This window comes from Crinia signifera, chromosome 2 (genome assembly GCF_055691185.1).
Source record: "Crinia signifera chromosome 2, ASM5569118v1, whole genome shotgun sequence".
In the NCBI taxonomy this organism is placed as follows: domain Eukaryota; kingdom Metazoa; phylum Chordata; class Amphibia; order Anura; family Myobatrachidae; genus Crinia; species Crinia signifera.
Window position 1 is genome coordinate 372,190,085 of NC_139218.1, and position 22,351 is coordinate 372,212,435.

General features: G+C 48.5%; 1 long non-coding RNA gene across 1 annotated transcript; it reads right to left on the reverse strand.

Moving 5' to 3' along the window:
- Nucleotides 1-14,558: 14,558 nt before the first annotated feature.
- Nucleotides 14,559-21,706, reverse strand: LOC146059224 (uncharacterized). Its single transcript, XR_014470191.1, has 4 exons — nucleotides 21,609-21,706; nucleotides 21,335-21,432; nucleotides 14,785-14,930; nucleotides 14,559-14,710 (listed from the first exon to the last, which is right to left on the reverse strand). It is a non-coding gene; the product is annotated as an uncharacterized LOC146059224 (long non-coding RNA).
- Nucleotides 21,707-22,351: the final 645 nt, after the last annotated feature.

The following is a 22,351-nucleotide window of genomic DNA, read 5'->3' on the forward strand; positions in this document are numbered from 1 at the left end:
AATGTGATCATATTGTGATCACTGTTCCCCAATGCCCCCCTTATGGTTATGTTAGTAACAATGTCCCCATTGTTGCTGATCAGGAGATCCAGGATATTGTTATTTCTGGTTGGACTTTCAATAAATTGATACAAATAGTGGTCATTTAGGGCACCCAATAAAACATATCCCTTAGTAGTACGAGTTGACTATATTTCCAATTTATTTCTGGGTAGTTAAAGTCACCCATAATAATAATGTCCCCTAAGCTGGCTGCTTTTCACCCCTGTAGCAAGAGGTATTTTTTCTCCTCCGTATTTATGTTGGGTGGTTTATAACATGTTCCTACTATAAGTTTTTTAACCTCTTTAGTATTACCTGTGATTTCTACCCATACCGATTCTATTGACTCCATTGTGCTCTCGTTTATGTCTTCCCTTATGTATGGTTTTAAGGATGGTTTAACATATAAACAAACCCCACCTCCCCTTCTACCTAAACTTTTTTCTAAACAGACTATAACCTTCTATGTTAGCCTCCCACTCATGTGATTCATCCCACCAAGTTTCAGTAATACCTATGAGCATAGGTGCCGATTTATGATTTTGCTGGTGGGTGCTCAAGCCAAAAATATAGAGGATTGGCTTCATGGGGAAGGGGTGTGGCCACAAAATAATACCAATTTATATTATGGAGCACAGTTGTCTCCAATATTCCCCCCACAGTGCAGGTACATAAATACCCCCACAGTGCAGGTACATAAATGCCCCCCACAGTGCAGGTACTCCGCGGACAGAATTCACTCTTCCCGGCATACTGTTTCCCAGATGACAGGTCCGGCGATGTGGGTGCTGCAGCCGCAAATTAGCAAGTTAATATGGCGGCCCAGCAGCGGGACTCGGGCATGTGGGTGCTCATCAATTTCCGTGGGTGCTTGGGACCTTGAGCACCCACAGAATTGGCACCTATACCTATGAGATCAAAATCCTCCTCCAAAACTAGGGTCTCTAGTTCCTCCATTTTACCAGTTAAACTCCTAGCATTCAGATAAAGGCATTTCAGATCTCGTTTTTCCTTTTCCCTTGTCATGTTACCTGTTACAGTTGCAGAAGGTTTCTGAAAATTCGTATCATCGACAATAATTGTATTTGGCTGTTTATGTCTCTCATACACTTTTTGTATACCTTTTACACTTTTTCCTTCCTTCCCCTTGCTTCCTCGACAATATAGCTGTCTTTGCCCTCTATTCTACACTCATTTATTGGTTTAAGGTTTCTTACTATACCCGCCTAGTTTAAAATCTCCACTGTAGAGAGTAGTGAGGGCAACTGTAGGGAGCAGTAAGAGTGAGTAATTGTAGGGACTAATGAGACTGGGTGTAGAAAGCAGTGAAGGCAAATGTAGGGAATAAGGAGAGTAAGTCAGTGTATGGAGCAGTGACAGTGAGTATATGGAGCAGTAAGGAGGATTGGTGTGGAGCATAGATTAAGGATGCCCTTTTCTACATTCCTCTGTTACTCAGAGGGGTGCAGAGTTCCGCTCTGGCGGGTGGGGAGAGGAAAGCAGAGGGTCTCCTGTTCTGTAGCAGGCATGTAGGGATAGGGGTGCAAAGATCCCCCGTTCTGCAGTCAGTGAGTCGGTAGAAGGGGGATCCACTGTGCAACTGCCAGATGTGTATGTGTGTGTGTGTGTGTGTGTGTGTGTGTGTGGGGGGGGGGGGGGGGGGTTTGTGGAGGTTCGTCCGTCATGCACCTGCCAAGAGAGGGGGAGGGAGGGATGTCTGAACATGAGTATCCCAGGGATGGTTAGGCAATGGGAGAGGGAGGGGGAGGATAGGATTAGGCAGTATAGGGAAGGTAAGAAGGGGTTAGGGTTGGTCACTAAGAAAGGAACACCGGGTGATGTGATTAGGCACTAAGGGGGTATTAGGGTTAGCCTGCTTGGGGGGGTTGTTAGACCACAGTTCCCCCCTCCAAGACTGATTGACACCACACCAGCATTACCATAGTTACCTCCTCAGGGACTGAGACACACACACCAGTGGCGTAACTATAGCACCGCAGCCCCCGCGGTTGCGGGGGGGGGGCGCTGTGCATGTGGGGGCGCCGGGGGGCTATAGTTAGCACCCTCCCGTACGCCCATCCACCGCTTGCCGCCCGCCCATCCGCCGCCCGCAGCCTTACCTGTCTTCAGTTCTTCTGCTAGTGAGACGGACCACAATAAAATGTCCGCACCATATAGCAGACAGTTCTCTGAAACTGTCTGCTGTATGGGGGCGGACATTTTGTGTTGGTCCGTCTGGATAGCAGAAGAATGAAGCCAGCAAGGGAGCTGGGACCAGCGGCAGCAAGACAGGTAAGGCTGCGGGTGGGGGATGGGGGAGGGGGGGTGCTGCGGAGGGGGGGGCGCCCCCCCATTAATGGCGGGGGCGCCCAATTCATAGTTACGCCACTGACACACACACACAAACACCCACCCACTCACCATTACCAGTTACTTCCCCCAGGTCAGTCACTGCAGTTATCTCCAATGAAATCAGGGGCGTGGTTTAGTCATGTATATACTGCAGGGCAGGCCAGGCGCTGTGAGAGCCCACTGCCCGACCAGCAAAAAGGTAGCAGCGGGTCTTCTTTAGAGGACGGCTCTGCGTGCACCTGCCGGGTTGGGAAGGGGGGGTGTGGAGGTCTCTGACCCATGCAGCTGTTGTGTTTGGAGGGAGGAGGTCTGTGCACCTGCCGGGTGGGGAAGGGGGGATGGATGTGGAGTTCTGTTCACCATCACATGCAGCTGCTGGTTGGACCCATTGTAAAGGGGGAGGGGGCCGCAGTCTCTGCTGTAATAGGCAGGTGCATAATCAACAGAGACCAATCACATCTCCCTCAGAGAAAGGGGCGTGCTTTCATATAGAACAGGGTAGGGCAGCAGTCAGCCCGCGGGCCACATTCGGTCCGCTAACAGCTCCTGACTGGACTGCCGCTTGGCGCTGCTGGATGTGTGTCCGATGGTGGCTGTGTGTGCACGCGGCATCCCGTGTAGCTGACGCTCAGTCTGTGCGTAGCAGGTGACAGACGCGGGCTAGCGCATGCACAAAGGGCCGCAGGACTACGCCGCACGCACACAAACACAGCCACCATCGGACACAAATACAGCAGCGCAGAGCCGCCCACCCCCGCATGTTACTACAGCTGCAGCGCCGCCGCTGAGGATGGGTGAGTCGCCGTAACTGAATGGGGCTGAAATCTGCGCCATTTTTCGAGGCTGGCACGCAGGTGTTTGGAATATCTAAAGAGGGGCAGGTGTCTGGCATTTTTAATAGGGGCAGGTGTGTGGAATAACTAAGGGGAGCTGGTGTGGGAAAATCTGAGGGGCATGTGCGCATAACTAATGGGGCAGATGTGTGGAATTACTAATGTCAGGGGCAAGTATAAGGGGCCTCCTATTGTGTTGCATGATGTGTAAAATGGGTAAATGGAGTGCTACAATACATTCAAAGACACACCCCCTTTTGAGTGACTACACCCCCTTGAATATCTGCTGGAAGTATTAAGTGGCCCCCAGCTGAAATAATTGCCCACCCCTGATATAGACAAAAAGCATGTTCCTGTCACTGAGGCACTTCTATAGGTGCCACTTATGCAGGTTTTTTATATGTTCTTTTGCAGCTTGCTATTTGGCCCCACCCACTGCTCGTCCACTGATTCTGTCCCTAAACATTGACAGCCGGAGGCACTGCTCTTGGAGCCTCTGTAAACAATAAAGAAAATATTATGGGGTAAAAATTATAAGAATATAAAACATATACTGTACTTATGACACATAATGGGGGTTATTCTGGTTGTCTCGCTATGTCATGAATCTCTGGGCCTGGCTCCGCATGCCCCACACACACCCCGCCCATAATCCTGGGTGCAAAAACCCTGTTCGCCATGTCCGCACGCACCCTGCGCCTGCACATGTGTAGACAACATCGCTCCGCGATGTGAATGGACCTAAATAAGGTCCAATACAGATGTAGCGGGATTCATCTTTGCAGGTGATGGCGATGGCATCGCCATCGCCATCCCCTGCCCCGCCGCCATCTGTATACCGGAAGGGGACGTGTGCGCACGAGGTGCTGCCCTCGGTCGCCCGGTGCCCACACCAGGCGACCGCACCCCCCGCAGCCTCCTCGGGTCCCCCCCAGCACTATCGAGCGGGAGGCGGACAGTATTGCGTCCGCCTCGCCGCCCCGCCGCCCGGATACTGAGACGCGCATGCGTGGGGGACGCACGCGCGTCTCAGTCAGCGCCATGTTGCTGGCGGTTCGCCAGCAAAGATAAAACCGGCCCCATCTGTATGTGTCATAAGTATTTTCTTTGTATTATTTTATTATGTTTATCATCACTAATGACAGGGGAGGCACTGCATCCCCTGCCTCCCCTAACTGCACATACCTGAATACAACGTACATGTTAAAAAACACAGAGCCCCAAGGCTTCTAGGTACTGTAATTATGTCAAACTGCTAACCAGGCAGATTTTACTATACTTTGCATACAGCTACAGAGGGTGAGCTTTAATAGGATAAGAGATTCAGAAAGTGAGAGATTTGGTGAGAAATCTCCAGTTTTTTTAAAGCTGCAATCATTTACACTGCTAAACCAGTTTGATTTTGCAGTGTAAATGATTGCCGCTTTAAAAAAAACCTGGAGATTTCTTACCAAATCTCTCACTTTCTGAATCTCTCATCCTATTAAAATCTCACCCAGAATGTGTTATGTTTGGGAAGACTAGATTTTCATGTAGATTGCCAAAATGACTACTAGCAAGCAATAAGCCAAAGCAAAGTGTCACTTGGGGAAAACCCTTAGTTGGGCATGAATCAATTTACAAAATTAATGTTTTTTTTTAATCACTGTCTGGCATCAAAGTCACATCCTGATGCAGGAAGTATACATAACCCTCTGAGGCACTTATGTATCATATAGCTTCCCTTCTGGACTTGTAATTTGGTGGGACTGCTATGCTATTACTGGTGCCTGTCCTTGTGTTTCCCTCCTATGTCCCTATAGATTGTAAGCTTGCAGCAGGGCCCTCCTGCCTCCAATTCTGTCTGTTGTTACCAAGTTTTCCCTCACTTTTAATTTGGAATCTGCTGCGCTATATAAGAAACTGTACATAAATAAATAAGAAGTAAAGTTTTTAAAAACATATATGTAGAATCTGATTGGTCAGAATACATAAAGAGTCAGTGGTCTCTGGAATAACCCTAAAATTCACCAGATTTTCATTTTTTTCAGATATAATTGAAATTTGGTCCATTCTCTCAATGTGTTCTAAACAGATGGGTGTTGCTGTCTGCCCGTGGGGTAACTACAGGGAACCAGCAAACACCACAGTGCATTTATATCCACTTACGTCTTAATGAGCTTTACATGTATATACAGGTATAACCTAAAATTTTAAATTTGCCAAGTACTGTATTTCCAGGTCATCTTTTCCTGGTCTCTCACCATGGAAATGTCCAAGAAATAACCACATGGATGATGTATGGCCTTGGTACCACCAGATGATTAATGCAAATACATGGATACTCCCGGAACAAATAATCAATGCAGAGCAGTACTATTTTTTTTTTTGGGGGGGGGGGGGGTTATTGGGGTGGAGTGAAGACCTGGTGTGTTACAGTAGGTCATGGTGGGATGTTTGCAATAAATGTTAATCCCACCAATTCATCCTTTCATCAAGGTATAAATGAAGGGGCCGTGGCTTCTGTGGGTTCTTAGTTGGCATGTGGGAGGGTATTCTTCACTTCTACCACCTCAACAGTCAGTATGATGGGTGCCGGTCTGGGAACTTCTAGTTACAGAGGAAAGTGAGCCAAGTCCCAACATGTTGACAGGTCTTATAACACCATTGTCATCTCTGTTTAAGAGGCATTATAGCCTCAGGCCAACAATCAGGCTTACTGGAGCTACGTCATTGGATCTTATGCATAGTTAAGGTCCATGAGTGGACATAGCCCTCTGCTATATAATTTACTTCTCTACACCTACTCATTTCCTCTACCTGTGAAGAGTTTATCACTTCCTCTCAAGCTAAGATCTTGCTCTGCAATCTCAGAGCCTTGGCAGTGATCTAGCAGAGATATGGCACCGGCTTCGGGGCATGCTAGGAGAATTCCGAGATGGTGTGCTCTGACAGCGACATGAGGAGTAGTCCGTAGAGCTGGCGTTACCCTTCGTGGTGGTGGCTCGTCAGAGGGTCTTTTGCGCATTGGGAAACGCCATAAAAACCAAGAAGATGGGGGTTTTAATGCATTTTCACTTTAGCACAACCCGCCTATAGAGAGCTAAGCTCATCGCCCTGCCTCCACTGCTTGTGTAATATACTGTACCCTTAGTATTTGCTCTGGTTGTCCGTATATTGTTTACCCAAGACATGTTTTTACAGGCCACACATGGACTCCCACACATGGAATACATTGTTACACATAGAAAAGCATTTATACCAGTATGTTACTTACAGGATATATGAAAAGGAGACACAGCAAGGCCTCATATTGGAAGACTTCTACGTTGTTAATTGATTAGCAAGTTCATAGTAAAACTCAAGTTGCTGACTGCTCTATGTCTGTGGCTTGGATGCCATATTGTTGTGGATTTTTGCATACTGTGCATGCGCCAGAGAAAGAACTCAGCTTCTGAGCATGCTCCAGTAATTATTTTTGCGTGCGTATTACATGTACCATGAAATGTACAATAGATGGAAATCTATTTCTGTGCTGCCAGTTGCCCTACACATGTGACCCGCCTAACTGGCTAATAATTGTTTCCAAGCTCATATATTGTCATGTTCTTATGATTGAATAATGTTTTTTATTTAAAACATATACAACACCATTTAATCTAAAAATATTGGTGAAAACATTAATGGTTTATATATCGGACCCTTGATGAGCAACCCATTGTGAAGGAATCTCAATTTTTCTCCATTTTTCATGACTATAAAGCAGCCAACGGAAGGCGAAGGGATTTTTTTTACATCTCCCCAGCAGGGTGGGGCGTGCCACCAGACTGCCCGGTCAGAAGTGATCAGCAGCCCAGCAAGTATTGGGAGCGGGATCCAGGAGACTGAAGCACCAGGAGGTGTGATAGGCTGGTTTCACACACTCCGGCTCCTGCCAGATGGTGAAATCCCGCACGGCCAGGGAGCCGTGCCACACACACTAGTTTATCATGAAAGGGATGGCCACAGCTGTCCCTTCCAGTGGCGGGATCCGGCTGCAGCCGTGCGGCCGGGCCGTGGCCGTCCCGTGTGAATGGACACAATAGTGTCAATTCACAACTAATGTGTGCGGCACGGCTCCCTGGCCGTGCGGGATTTCACCGTCCGGCAGGAGCCGGAGTATGTGAAACCGGCCTTAGAAGAGAGTCATCCCAGTACCTGGCAGATGAACTAGGCAACTACGCAATGTAGAGGCAGCTACTGAACTTTGCATTTCATTTAAGGTGTTTCAAATATATCCATCCTATACATAGGTTTGGCTGCCAGCCCAACAGTCCCGATTTTTCTAAATTTCGAATGCTGCATGGAATGTCCAGTAGCCATCAAAGAGCAGTAAAAATGGTTTGACCAGAATTTGGTGGATAGATGGGTGAATGGATCTAGACTAGACTTACACTGTCACTGCCCACGGAAAGAGGTGGGTGGGGGGGGGGGGGGGGAATCTATTCAGTGGTGAGTGCTTACAAATAGATTTTCCCCTATTCATGCGGCTGCGATGCCATTAGCAGCTGTGCACAGGGGCAAAATTGCATTCTGCCGGCAGTGTAGTCCTCAGTGCAAGTGGGGAGGGTGGTGCTATTCTGCTGCTGCCGGCAAATTGGAGGAGAGAGACCGGTGCAGAGGAGCAGTGCCGGATGGGAACAAGCAGCTGCAGTGGGGGGGGGGGGCAGCTGCTGGTTTGGCCAAGCTGCTGGTTTGGCCAAGAGAGCGGTTTGTGGGCAGCTGCTGGTTTGGCCAAGAGAGCGGTTTGTCATGGCTCTCAGTTAACCAGTAGTTCTCCCTTGGGAAAACTCTAATTGGCTAAGAGCCATGACAGACAGCCACCCATTGATTCAATGGTTTTTTTTAAAATCTCCTGCCCTCCACCACTGCCTGTTCCCAGCCGGTACCACTCCTCTGCTCCTCGGTGCCGGCCTCTCACAACAGCCATGCAGCAGCAGGAGGCAGAGCGGGGAGAGCGACTGTCCTGCCCGTCGTCTCCCACCTCTGAAGACTAGGTGGGTGCCAGCGATGTGGCCACAGTGCAGATACGCTGGGGGCAAGGTACCGCTGGCACACGACTAGTTACAGCCCTGTGACTCATAGGGGTAAAATTACTAAAACTTCTAAAAATTAAAAGAGATGATATTGGCCCTAGCAACTGATGAGTTTCTATCATTTTCAAGAATGCAATACAGAAATGATAGACTCTTATTGGTTGCTATAGGCAACATCACCTCTTTTTATTTTTAGAAACTTTAGTAAATTCACCACATAATATCTGAACTTGCAAAAGGCCAACACCATGATGTGATTTTATAAAATTATTTGGTACTCTTTACCTAGAAGGGCACCCATCGCGGACATCGCATGTACCAAAAAATCGCATGCGATGCGACCGACGCGATTACCGCGATTTCCCATAGGGAACAATGTTTAATGTCCCAATTGACCCGATACTCCATAGGGAAAAATGTTAAAAGGCCCACAGAGGCCAAATAGCCACCCTGAAGTGTGAAATGGCCCCCCCAATTGTTAACGCCACCCCCGATCAACGTCAACCCGAAGCGTGGCAAGCACAGCGAGCCCGCGAGGGGCGGCGGTACGCGTCCTACGACCTTTTCATACCCCCACTATCCAAGTCGGCGTGGAGTTGAGAATAGAAAGTGTGGCGAACGCAGCGAGCCACCGAGCCCGAAGCGTGGCGAGCGCAGCGCGCCCCGCGAGGGGACGCGGACACCTGTGAAGCCCGCGAGGGGACGCGTATACCTGTGAAGGTGTCCGCGTCCCCTCGCTGCGCTCGCCACATTTTCTATTCTCAACTCCACGCCGACGTGGATAGTGGGGGTATGAAAAGGTCGTAGGACGCGTACCGCTGCGCTCGCCACGCTTCGGGTTGACGTTGATCGTGGGGTAGCGTTAACAATTGGGGGGGCCATTTCACACTTCAGGGTGCCTATTTGGCCACTGTGGGCCATTTAACATTGTTCCCTATGGAAAATCGGGTCAATTGGGCCATTTAACATTGTTCCCTATGGGAAATCGCGGTATTCGCGTCGGTCGCATCGCATGCGATTTTTTTACCTTACGATACCCAAGATCAAAATCGTGGGCGCCCTTCTAGGTAAAGAGTACCAATGAGTTTATTTTTTTCCAAAACAATTTAACAATAATTTATTGCAAATTTACTGAATTTCAACAGTTGCGTTTTGAATATTTTTTTTAAGTACCTAAAATGGAAATGAGCACAAACACAACATCCGATCTGTGCAGCTGACTTTGCCGTCAGTGCTTTGTCAATCCCACTTCCGCTGCTGTCTGATTTATAGAGTCATTAAGGATGCGGTTAGTTCCAGTATTACTGCAGGGAAATATTATTGGCCCCGAGTGGACTAGGATGTAGGAGCCGGACTGGAGGCAAAGCCTGGGGGTAGGCTCCCCTGACAGGGTTTGTAGGGAGCTGACTAGCTGGACAGTCATAGAAGGGGTGTCTAAGGAGAGGGTCATAGGGGGAGGGGCTTAACGGGGTGTAGTAAGGGTATATAAGCAGGATGCAGGCAGGAAATAGGGGTCACTGGGAGATTTTTCTGAACAGCTCCCACCCACCCTCCCTAATTTTATAAATTTTAGGAAGAATTATTGATAGGTTGTCTTTTGTCACAGTGGCCTGTGCGGAGGGGGGTCCTCGAGGTTAGTGGCATTGAGGCTTAATTATGCGGCGGGGAGGGCCCCATGAGGGGGCTGGACTCCCCTGGGTGAGGCTAATTAATGAGCACTGGGTGTTGACAATTGGTGCCCTCGAGCCAATCGCTATCGGCTGGGGGTAACAACTCCTGGAAGTGCTTAGAGGTGTGGATTGATTTATTGAGGGCCTCGGGGACCACCTTCCGTGGGGAATGTTTTTGATTATTGTTAATTTTGTATTGTTTCAATAAAGATGGCTGCTGTGGCCAATTTTATCCAACAAGAGAGTTATGTCATTTGTGGGGGGATAATTGGGCACAGCGATTAGACAATACCCTGTCATGGGATGGGAAGAATGTCATAAGTGTGAATATCAGTTTTTGGTATTTAAAAAATTCTCAAGAAAGAACTTTCGTCCTGAGCAGGAGGCAGTGAGATCGCTCTGAGATATCCAGGTACTAACGCTGTTATGGTGCAGGGCATCCACAGTTATACCCATTTTACACTAGGCAAGCCCATGGTCATCCGCCCACCTGTTCTCACCCCACCACAGCAACCACAACCCCAGAAAGGTAAAAACTATTTCATGCTTCTATGTCTTGCATAGGTCACAACATTGCCCTCTCCAGGAGCGAAACAATGCTCCAATCCACCACTTCCATCTCATGTCAATCAGACATCAGCTTAATTGCTGATGTTGAGACTTCAGCGCTGCACAGGTGATCCAAAGGATCCGTTTACAGGGTAGTGCAGGATCAGACCATTATGTTCCTCCTGGATTGGGCAATGTTTGGAGTTTTGTTTATTGTATGCAGGGCAGGTTCCATATAAAAAGCTCACAACATCTCACTCTCCATCACATACACATTGATCTCCTAGTAACCGGCCATCCTAATTAGTGTTTGTCATCATCAGTTTCTGTGAAGCCACCTCTGTGAATCAGGTGACATCAATCAAACATTAATACAGTGGTCAGGGAACTCGGTCCTCATTACCCCACACAGTGCATGTTTTGCTGGTAACCCAGCAGGTGCACAGGTGTACTAATTCCCATTGACTGTAGTTATTGTTTCCATGTAAACACATTTTTCATCCCATCATAGTGGATATAAATGTTAATTCAGGAATATTAATATATAAAACCACATACATTTATATTTAACTGTGTGAGTGTTTTTGATCACTTTTGGCTCATGCCTCGAATGTTACATTCAGGGTTGCCTACCTGACCCTCTCCTTCAGGGAGAAAATGCTCTGTTCCTGGACTTCCCTGGTAATGTCTGATTACCATCACCTGTGGGGAGCTGGGTAAAGGTGTTTCACCACAGGTGATGGCAATCATACATTACTAGGGAAGTCCAGGAGCAGAGCATTTTCTCCCTGATGGAGAGGGTCAGGTAGGCAAGTATGTTACATTGCAGGAGGGATAGATGCTCCAGCCAGGGCCGGCGCTGCCCACTCAGCAGCTCCTGCAATGCAGGGAGGCGCCATGCTGAAAAGGCGCTGTCTCCCTCCCTGATCTGCTAAAGCTGACTCAGCCCTCACTGTCACTGCCTCCTGCACGCCGCCCGCAGCGCCTGTCTGACAGTGGGCAGGCGGCAGTATAAAGAGCTGCTCCCTGCACCGCAAGTGCAAACAGCCTGCATGCCGCCCACAGCGGGCGGCAGTTTGGAGAGGCTGAGCAGCTCCCTGCATTGCACACACTGTGTTCCTCCTGCTATCTGCCCCCCTCTTTCTCATGGACACTTGCGCTGAGGCATGTAGCGCTGTCTGTGAATGCCTGGATGACATGTCATGTCCGGATCCGCCCCCTACCCATTGCTCCCTGCACCTGTCAGCTGTCAATCAAATGACGAACAGGCAGCAGCACTGCCTCCCCTTCCTTCCCTCTTCTCAGTGTGCTGTCAGTCCTCAACACTCCGCCCCCTCTATCTCCTCCCCTCTTCTTCCATCTCTCCCCTCCTTTACCCCTCAGTCACGAGAGGGGTGGCCATACATGCTGAAATAGCAGCGTGAAATGCGATGTGCACTCCTGCGGGCATCGCACAGTACAAAAAGTATGTGCTGCACATATTTTTTGTACTACTTTCGGATCGCATTGCACACACATTGCATGCATGCCATGCGATGCGATCTAGCCCATAACGTATGCGATTCTCGCAGCGTGTATGGGCACCTTTAGCGCCTGCAACATTTTGCGGACACAGCACTGAGATGGTGTATGCATACATGTACATGCCGTGGAGATCCTCCATAGTATCGCATGTTGCATACGCTCCCACAATCGGGCTGCAGCTTGTTGCAATGGCAATGTGAAAGGGCGCAAAATTTATAGTTTGCAGGAGGGCGCCGGACACCCCAGCACCGGCCCTGGCTCCAGCATTTGTCCATCATGTGCTGTTCTGCTTGTGCTAATAGGAGATTACTATTGTAGTTTTGAATTAATTTAATTCATCAGTTTTAAGTGCACATACTGCAATTGTACCCAAAATCAAATGGCAAATGAACCATGGCCCTTATTGAAGTACAAATTTATTCTCAAAATGGGCAAAACCATGTGCACTGCCAGTGGGGCAGATTTAACATGTATAGAGAGTTATATTTGTGCGAGTTATTTTGTTTCTGTGCAGGGTAAATACTGGCTACATAATTTTTACACTGCAATTTCAGTTTCAACACACCCCACCCAAATGTAACTCTCTCTGCACATGTTACATCTGCCCCACCTGCAGTGCACATGGTTTTGCCCATTTTGAGAACAAATTGGTACAGCAATCAGATCTGAATAAGGGCCCATGTCACATCAACAGCCCCTGCAGCACAGCGCAGGTACACCAAGCAATACGTTTGTGTCCTTGAACATTATTATTTGTTAACAAAAGGAAGAGTGTTGTGTTTTTAGTATGCAAAAGTGATCATTTTGCAGGAAATGTTGCTATGGGCAACCACACTAAACTTAAATATGACTAATTAACCATCATATCAAACATGTGTGGATTTTAAAAATTAGCCAGAGCTTCCACAGTATTACTGCAGTGGCCATATGTTTACATTGTTTAAATGGGAAGCCATGCTGCAATGTGTAGTATTACATCAGCTGGAGGTGCAAAGGTAACATACTGTATGGGTTGTTACAAATAGAGTATACATCATACTGTATGGCTGCTTAACATAGTGAAATTCAAGATTAACAATTTAAAATCAGTTTAATTAATAGACGTATGGAAATGGGTTGTTACTGTAGTACTATAAAAAGTGTCATTAAAAAAAAAAAATAGTAATGTTATCTGTCACTGTTCTAGGTGTTGAAATTCCGGAGGCTGGTGAGACGTTAATGACTGCATCACCTCCCCATGCCCAAATGTCCCATACTCCAGAGTGGACCTTCAGTCCACAAGGACATGACAGTGGTGCTGTGGACTTTTTTTACTAACTGGGCAGAACACCAATCCTGATGTAAGGCTGCACTGAAACCATGCATGACATCTCCATGCAAACAAACCGCATTGCCAAATCAGTGTCCCTGCTTCACAAGAAGACCAAGACACTGACTTAAGGCCCCCATACACTAGGGCGACTTGTCCTTAGGACAAGTCGCCCCCGGCTGCTACCCGGGGGAGCTTGATGTGCCATTTTTTACATGTGATAAATCGTCTCGATTTATCACATGTAAAAAACCCGGGGAGCAGGGGGGGGGGGGGGGCTACAGAGCAGGGCTGCTGGTGGGAGCAGGGGGGGCTGGGGACACAGGCGGCATAGAGCCGGGCAGAGGGAGCCGGGAGCTGTCAGTGCTAGAAAAAAAAAAAGCCTATACAATGAATGGGCAGCCTGTGATTGGGTGAGCGCTCTCAGCCAATTGCTGACTGGCTGAGAGAGCGCTCAGCCAATCACAGGCCGCCCATTCATTGTATGGGCTTTTTTTTTTCAGTACTGACAGCTCCCGGCTCCCCCTGCCCGGCTCTATGCCGCCTGTGTCCCCCGCAGCGTCCCCAGCCCCCCCTGCTCCTTCCACCGCCGCGCCGCCCCACTAGGTCCCAAGTCGGGTGGTCGGACGTGCAGCAGGTCTGACCACCCGACGCAGATCCGATGCGCACGGGACCGCGCATCGGATCTGAGGGGACATCAAAACTAGCCGATTTTGGTCCGATTTCGGCCAGATCCGACTGATCTGGCCGAAATCTGACCAATCGGCTAGTGTATGGGGGCCTTAAGTGTATGGCCGATAGTCGTGTTGATCAGATCCAATTTCAGACTCGCATGGTGAGACACTGATGGAGTCCTTGTGCCAACAGCTCACATCACAGACCCGCTTTCTGGAAGAAATTTCGGTGTTATTCAGGAAGCGCAATATAATGGCGGCCAGAGACAGCACAGCAATGCAAATCAGCAGTGCTACCCCCAATCAACACCACTCCCTTCACCACAATGCCGGTCAACCTGACGCAAAACAAAAAGAAACCCCCAATGTTAAGGGGTCTACGGCTCCCAAACGTGGAAAAAAAATAAAAAGCTAGGTGTGAACATTGCTAATGTTATTTTGCCTTGGTTACCACCAGTAGACAAGTTTTGTGGCCACATTTACATATTACCCATTAATGAAACACATCACATAAACATACATTAGCACAACAACTTTATTTCACACACAAAGCCAATCTGTTTACAGTACACATGAAAATATTCAATGTATGTGTTTACACACACACACACACACCACAAAACAAAGAAATATGTAGATTTGACATCATATCCAATCCAGAGGAAGCAGAAGGTCAATTAACTGTATTCAGACAATAGAACACCTACAAAAAGGATTACAAAAATTAGTGCATACAATCACCACAAATCTAGACATATAAATATAGGAAACACTTACTTCTACACAGTATACTGCATGGAACCACATATCGCAATACAGCAATGTAATCACTATGCTACCTATTTAGCCATAGGAGCCACAGTTCTACAAAACCAGCTCTTCTTAACAATTCTCCCTAGCGGTGTCCCAAGAACCCCATCAGGCTGCAGAAGAGAAAGAGAGGTAGGTGTTCAATGCAAACAAAACAATAGTGAGTATGCCTGAGAAAGTTGACATCAATTAGCATAGCATGACACCATTGCAATGGACAATCCTGTACCACATTAGTTAACCCTTTCGCATATAGGGCGGGATATATCCGCTGACATCCCGTTTTCACTTGCGCAGAGTGTTCGTGTGACGTATCATTAAAGTTTCGTATTCTTGTTCTTGAAAAAAAACTCAGCCGGGTTGAAATATCGCGCAGTTTCGGGCGCGCAAGATGATCCCATTGTAGTGTATTGTAGCTGAAGCGCTGTGTTGTGTGGCATCCCAGAAAGACATACTGGGACTGTTTTTTGGAAGCAATATACAGGAATGTGTATGATTATCAGTTGTTTTGTATGGAAAACATCCATGTGCTTTATTTATTCTGCTGCCTCATTTCAGGGACACTCTGGGTACTGCAGAGGTTACCTTCTTCTCTCATGTGTCCACATAAGTATAGCATGCACTTCCTAGTGCACTGATTGGCTCAGGAAGCTGGCTACACATGCACAGGACCAGATGAGGAGTTTATAGAAAGTGAAAGTAAAGAGAGGACAGACTGAGTCAGCCAGCATATGGAGAGAGCATGGCTGCTGAGTGATAGCTGTTGGGGCAGTCAGCATTACAAGGAGCAAGGGCACTGACCTCTAATGAAGACAGCCAGCTAAGCTGCAGAGAAAGACTTTGGGAGGCCCTGGAGTTTATCTGATCCCTCCATAGCCACAGTGAGTGAAGCTATAAGGTACAGTAGCATACCTCCCAACTTCTTAGCTTCAGAAATAGGGACACTCGCGCGGCCGAAAAGGGGGTGGGGCGTATGCAAATGAGGGCGCGGCTTATGCTAATTAGCCGCGTCCTCATTTTCATACGAGAATAGACGCTGTGCGCATGCGCACAGCGTCTATTCTATAATTGGGGGGTCTCCCAACTGCCACCTCCCGCAGCGGGACAGGACCCGAAATCGGGACTGTCCCGCTGTAATCGTGACAGTTGGGAGGTATGCAGTAGTGCTGAGAGGAGATGAGCACCGTGGCTGCTGTGAGTAAGTAACCAGTGATGACCAGGCATTTGTTTGTAATACAGACCCAGCAAGTGAAGACTTTCCCAGGCAAGCAGCTGAAGCAGAACTTATATGTGACTAGTCTGTGTTTGTCACCCAGCCGTTGCAAGTTTCTGCTGTTGCTGTTTGTATTATAATACTACAGGTTGAGTATCCTGTATCGGTGCATCCATTATCAGAATTATTCCAAAAACCGTGGTTTTTGGAATCATTCAAATATTTTATTTATTTTTTTACCCCCCTAACCCTCTTTTCATACTTACCAAGTCCCAGGGCGTCCACAGCAGGCCTCCGGCATCTTCTCCAGCGGTCCCAGGAATGCATTGCGCAAGTGCGTGCATGTGACGTCACCGGTGCGTGCGCAATGCATTCCTGGGGCCGCTGGAGGCCCTGGAGAAGATGCCGGAGGCCTGCTGTGGACGCCCGGGGACTGCGTGGACGCCGAGGGACCACCGGACACCATCGGGGGACAGGTAAGTAAGCCTAAAAAAAAAAAATTCTAAAAACTTCCCCTATCCGGAATGCTTGTGGTCCCGAGCATTTCGTATAGGGGATACTCAACCTGTACAACGTTTATTCCTGATACTGCAAAAGACAAGTCCAAAAGACAAGTCCATGCATAGACTGTTGGTTTAACACTTGGACACTGTGCCATCTGGATAATGTACTGAACATAAGGCAAGATACTAAAGGTTGCATCTGCAGCATTTATTTGACTTTGATTCTGTAGTTTGAGAATGCTGGAAGAGACAAAATATATATATACTAGGTGATTCATCGCGCCCTACGGGCGCTCTTCACACCGTCGTAAGGGGCTGCGCCCCCTTAATTTGTGAACGTTTGTATATGAGAAATATGGTTAGAATTGTATGAAAGATGCCCTGTATTGCAACTTAGGTGTCCGCGAATCGCGGGAGGGGGGGTCGCGGAGGGTGCCGCGAATTGCAGGAGGGGGGGTGGCGGGGGGTGCCGCGAATTGCAGGAGGGGGGTTGTGGGGGGGTGGATGCTGCGAATCGCGGGAGGGGAGGGATTGCAGAGAATCGCGGGAGGGGGGTCGCGGGGTGGGTTGCCGCAAATCGCGGGAGGGGGGTTACGGGGGCGGGGGTTGCGGCGAATCATGGTAGGGGGGGTCGCGGGGGGTGTGCCGTGAATCACGGGAGGGGGGGTCACGGGGTGGGGTGCCGAGAATCGCGGGGGGGTGTGTGTGTGCCGTGAATCGTGGGAGTGGGGGTTGCGGGGGGGGGGTGGGGGGGGTGTGACGCGAATCGCCACAAGAAAAAATCAACACAGAAAGGTCAACACATGTAAATGTTGACATAAGTGTGGCACTTCATTGGTGTCCATGTCGACACATGAGAATGAATATGAAAACATTCAAAAAATGAAAAACAAAACTTCAAAAACTCATATCAACCTTTTTCATTGTCGACCATAGCCATGTCAGTGTTTTCCATGTGCAATTTAATTCTGGAGCTGCCGCGAATCGCGGGGGGGTGCCGCGAATTGCGGGAGGGGGGGTCGCGGGGGTGGGTGCCGCGAATCGCGGGAGGGGGGGTTACGGGGCGGGGGTTGCGGCGAATCATGGGAGGGGGGGTCGCGGGGGTGTGCCGTGAATCACGGGAGGGGGGGTCAAGGGGTGGGTTGCCGAGAATCGCGGGGGAGGTGTGTGTGTGTGTGTGTGTGCCGTGAATCGCGGGAGTGGGGGTTGTGGGAGTGGGGGTTGTGGTTTGGGGGTGTGACGCAAATCGCCACAAGAAAAAATCAACACAGAAAGGTCAACACATGTAAATGTTGACATAAGTGTGGCACTTCATTGGTGTCCATGTCGACACATGAGAATGAATATGAAAATATTCAAAAAATGAAAAAAAAAAACTTCAAAAACTCATGTCAACCTTTTTCATTGTCGACCATAGCCATGTCAGTGTTTTCCATGTGCAATTTAATTCTGGAGCTGCCGCGAATCACGGGGGGTTGCCGCGAATTGCGGGAGGTGGGGGGTCACGGGGGGTGCCGCGAATCGCGGGAGGGGGGGTTGCGGGGGGTGTGACGCGAATCGCCACAAGAAAAAAATCAACACAGAAAGGTCAACACATGTAAATGTTGACATAAGTGTGCCACTTCATTGGTGTCCATGTTGACACATGACAATGAATATGAAAACATTCAAAAAATGAAATAAATCTTCAAAAACTCATGTCAACCTTTTTCATTGTCGACCATAGCCGTGCCAGTGTTTTGCATGTGCCATTTAATCCTGGGGCTGCCGCGAATCGCGGGGGGTGCCGCGATTTGCGGGAGGGGGGGTTTGCGGGGGGTGGGTACCGCGAATCGCGGGAGAGCGGGGTTCATGGGGGTTCCGGTGGGGGGTTACCGCGAATCGCGGGAGGGGGGGGTCGCCGCGAATCGCCGGAGGGGGGGTTGCGGGGGGTGTGACGCGAATCGCCACAAGAAAAGAATCAACACAGAAAGGTCAACACATGTAAATGTTGACATAAGTGTGGCACTTCATTGGTGTCCATGTCGACACATGAGAATGAATATGAAAATATTCAAAAAATGACAAAAAAACTTCAAAAACTCATGTCAACCTTTTTCATTGTCGACCATAGCCATGTCAGTGTTTTCCATGTGCAATTTAATTCTGGAGCTGCCGCGAATCACGGGGGGGTGCCGCGAATTGCGGGAGGGGGGGTCGCGGGGTGGGTGCCGCGAATCGCGGGAGGGCGGGGTTCACAGGGGTTCCGGTGGGGGGTTGCCGCGAATTGCGGGAGGCGGGGGGTCACGGGGGGTGCCGCGAATTGCGGGAGGGGGGGTTGCGGGGGGGTGTGACGCGAATCGCCACAAGAAAAAATCAACACAGAAAGGTCAACACATGTAAATGTTGACATAAGTGTGCCACTTCATTGGCGTCCATGTCGACACATGACAATGAATATGAAAAAATTAAAAATAAATCTTCAAAAACTCATGTCAACCTTTTTCATTGTCGACCATAGCCATGTCAGTGTTTTGCATGTGCCATTTAATCCTGGGGCTGCTGCGAATTGCGGTGGGGGGGGGGGGGTGCCGCGAATCGCGGGAGGGGGGTCGCAGGTTGGGTGCCGCCAATCGTGCAAGGGGGGGTCGCGGGGGGGTTATTTTTGCCGCGAATCGCGGGAGGGAGGTCGCGGGGGGGGTGTTTTTTCCGTGAATCGGGGGGGGGGTCACAGGGGAGGGTTTGCCGCGATTCGCTGGAGGGGGGGGGTCGCGGGGTGGTGGTTATGCCGCAAATTGCGGGAGGGGTCGTGGGGGGGGTCTTTTTGCAGCGAATCGCGGGAGGGGGGGTCGCGGGGGTGTTTTTGCTGCGAATCGCGGTAGGGGGGGTCGCGGGGGAGCGGGTGTTTTTCCTGCGAATCGCGGGAGGGGGGGGCGCGCGCGGGGGGAGGTTTTGCCGCAAATCGCGGGAGGGGGGCGCTCACCTGGTGGCTGTGGAGTAGCAGTGCTGGGCAACATGGGAAGGCAGTGGGTGTCTGGCACTGTCTGGGCTCACTGGTAAGGTTCTCTGTCACATACCTCCCAACATGACCCTCTCCAGGAGGGACACAATGCTCTGTTTCTAGACTTCCTTAATGTATGATTGCCATCACCTGTTTTAAACAGGTTAATTTCTCAGAAAGGTGTTCAGCACAGATGAAGGCAATCACACATTAAGAGGAAAGTCCAGGAACAGAGCGTTATAGACACAGACACCCACTTTGAGTGACAGATGTAGCCAAATATATAGGAGATATATATATATATATATATATATATATATATATCTCTTGAGATTGTGGCTGCAAAAACAAGGATTCAGAGCCTTAATGCAAAGAGACGGTTTAACTGTCCAAGGGCTTCTTTAAAGAGACACACAGACTAAAGCAGCCCATACACGGTCCGTTTAACGGATCCATTTGGGACTTAAATAGTACACATCGGATCGGATCGCATCCCTAGTGCATGCAGTGTGTATGCACTGCGATCCGATCCGATGTGTACCTAGTACAAAAAGTATGTGCAGCACATACTTTTTGTACCGTACTATGTGATGCGCGGGAGCGCGCATCGCATAGTACAGAATGGAGCCCTACACAACGGACCGTGTATGGGCTCCTTAATGCAGACCTCAGCACCTGTATTCTAAGTAAATGGTGTCAATTGCTATTATTGCTTGGAGAAGCTGAAATTGTAATAAAACTCCTTTATTTCACTGTCACCTGTTTAACTCCTGCCTCTCTGAAGAAATCTGAGTTGCCAATGAAGATGTTCCTGAAAGGTAAATCTCTGTAACCGCAGACCTGAGTGTTACATATGTATTAACACTCGCAGCACTCAGCTTTTCTTGCACATAATTCGCCTTGTATTGATGGCGAACTGCAGTTGTGACAGTTCAATTATTAAAGTATAATGTATTTCCAGTGTTTTATTTACCTTATGAAAACAGGTTGTGCTGTGGGATGTATTTTACTTGTTGTATGGGAGGCAAGATTGGTTCTCTTTTGGAAGGTGTGAGGCACAGATCAGGGCTAGGCAAGAGGCAGTTTGCCTCACACCTCACTGCCTCTTGCCTAGCCCTGATGATCTGTGCCTCACACCTTCCAAAAAAGAACCAATCTTGCCTCCCATACAACAAGTAAAATACATCCCACAGCACAACCTGTTTTCATAAAGGTAAATACAACACTGGAAATATATTATACTTTAATAATTGAACTGTCACAACTGCAGTTCGACAGCAAGTCAAACAAAAGCTGAGCGCTGCGAGCCGGGGAAACCCAGCCAGCAGCAGGACGCATCTGCATACCTCCCAACTGTCACGATTTTAGAGGGACAGTCCCGATTTTCGGGTCCTGTCCCGCTGTCCCACCCGCAGCAGGCATTGTCCCGCTGCGGGGGGGTGACAGTTGGGAGACCCCCAATGTAGTAGAATAGACGCTGTGCGCATGCGCACAGCGTCTATTCTCGTATGAAAATGAGGTCGTGGCTAATTAGCATAAGCCGCACCCTCATTTGCATACGCCCCCGCCCCCTTCCTCCGGCCAGAAGTTGGGAGGTATGCATCTGTGCATGCGCATAACGAAAGGATTCCGACGGAGGTCTGCATTACCGCAGACCTAAGAACAGAGGGAAAAAATCATACATAATGCGGAAAACTCCGCAAAAAGCCTGCGAAAAAAAGGACTCTACTTCCACTACAGAAATGCGAGTATTGATACATCCCGCCCATAGTGAGACCATAATACACACACACACACACACACACACACACACACACTTACAGTAAAAATGAAGTCAGGGAGGAGTGAGGCACACATCACCCATGGCAGCAGCAGCACAGCAAACATCTCCCCAGCTGTGTCCCAAGAACCCCATCAGGCTGCAGAAGAGAAAGAGAGGTAGGTGTTCAAATCAATAACACCATATGATGTGGGTGCCTGTGTTAAACTTTGACCAGTCAAGTTTCTACACCAAAACATATTACATCACACAAATGGAACACATAACAGCATTTTCACACACCAAATAACATCATTACTTGGAACCAATACTTACAGGCAAAATACAGCACAGCAAGTGACATCCAGGTACCAGCCAACCCAGGAAAAAAAAAGCTCCAACCACATGTGTGTGTACAATACACACAATCAGCCTACAGAACGAGAGTTGTAACAATTACACTGGATTTGCCACAACAACATGTGGGTGTGAGTGATGAAAAAAAAAAAAAATGTTTTACAGTAAAGCCATCCAATAATACATTTGAACAATGACACAATTGATATTAGGGACTTAGGGGCCGATTTATTAACATTATTTTTACTAAAATAATGTGAAAACGGGTGTTTTCGCACTCTTTTCACATTATTTTAGTTTCACTGAAATGTACTAATTATGAATTGTAGAGGTTTTCGCAAATTTCTCTTCATAAACCGATTTATCGCATTTTTTTAGAAAGTAGATCGCATTTCACATAAACATAATGGGAAATGTGATCTACTCATATTTATTAAACTTCAATTGTAAAATAAATTCGGAAGGGTCCTGTGTGATAATATCGCCACTTCTTAGTGGCGTTATCCCTGTGTGTGTGTCTACATTTGTGCTATCAGCCTATTATAGCAGCCCCCTCTTCCTCTTCTCTCCCCTATGTGTATGTTTATTACATGGGCCCCTCAGTCTCAGGGCAATAGAGACCTTTTATTATTGTAATCTAGTCTGCCTCCGTGCATGCATGCACTGTATTGGGGTTAGAGATTCCTGCAGCTCCATGTCTACCCTGCCTCCCCTGTATCCCA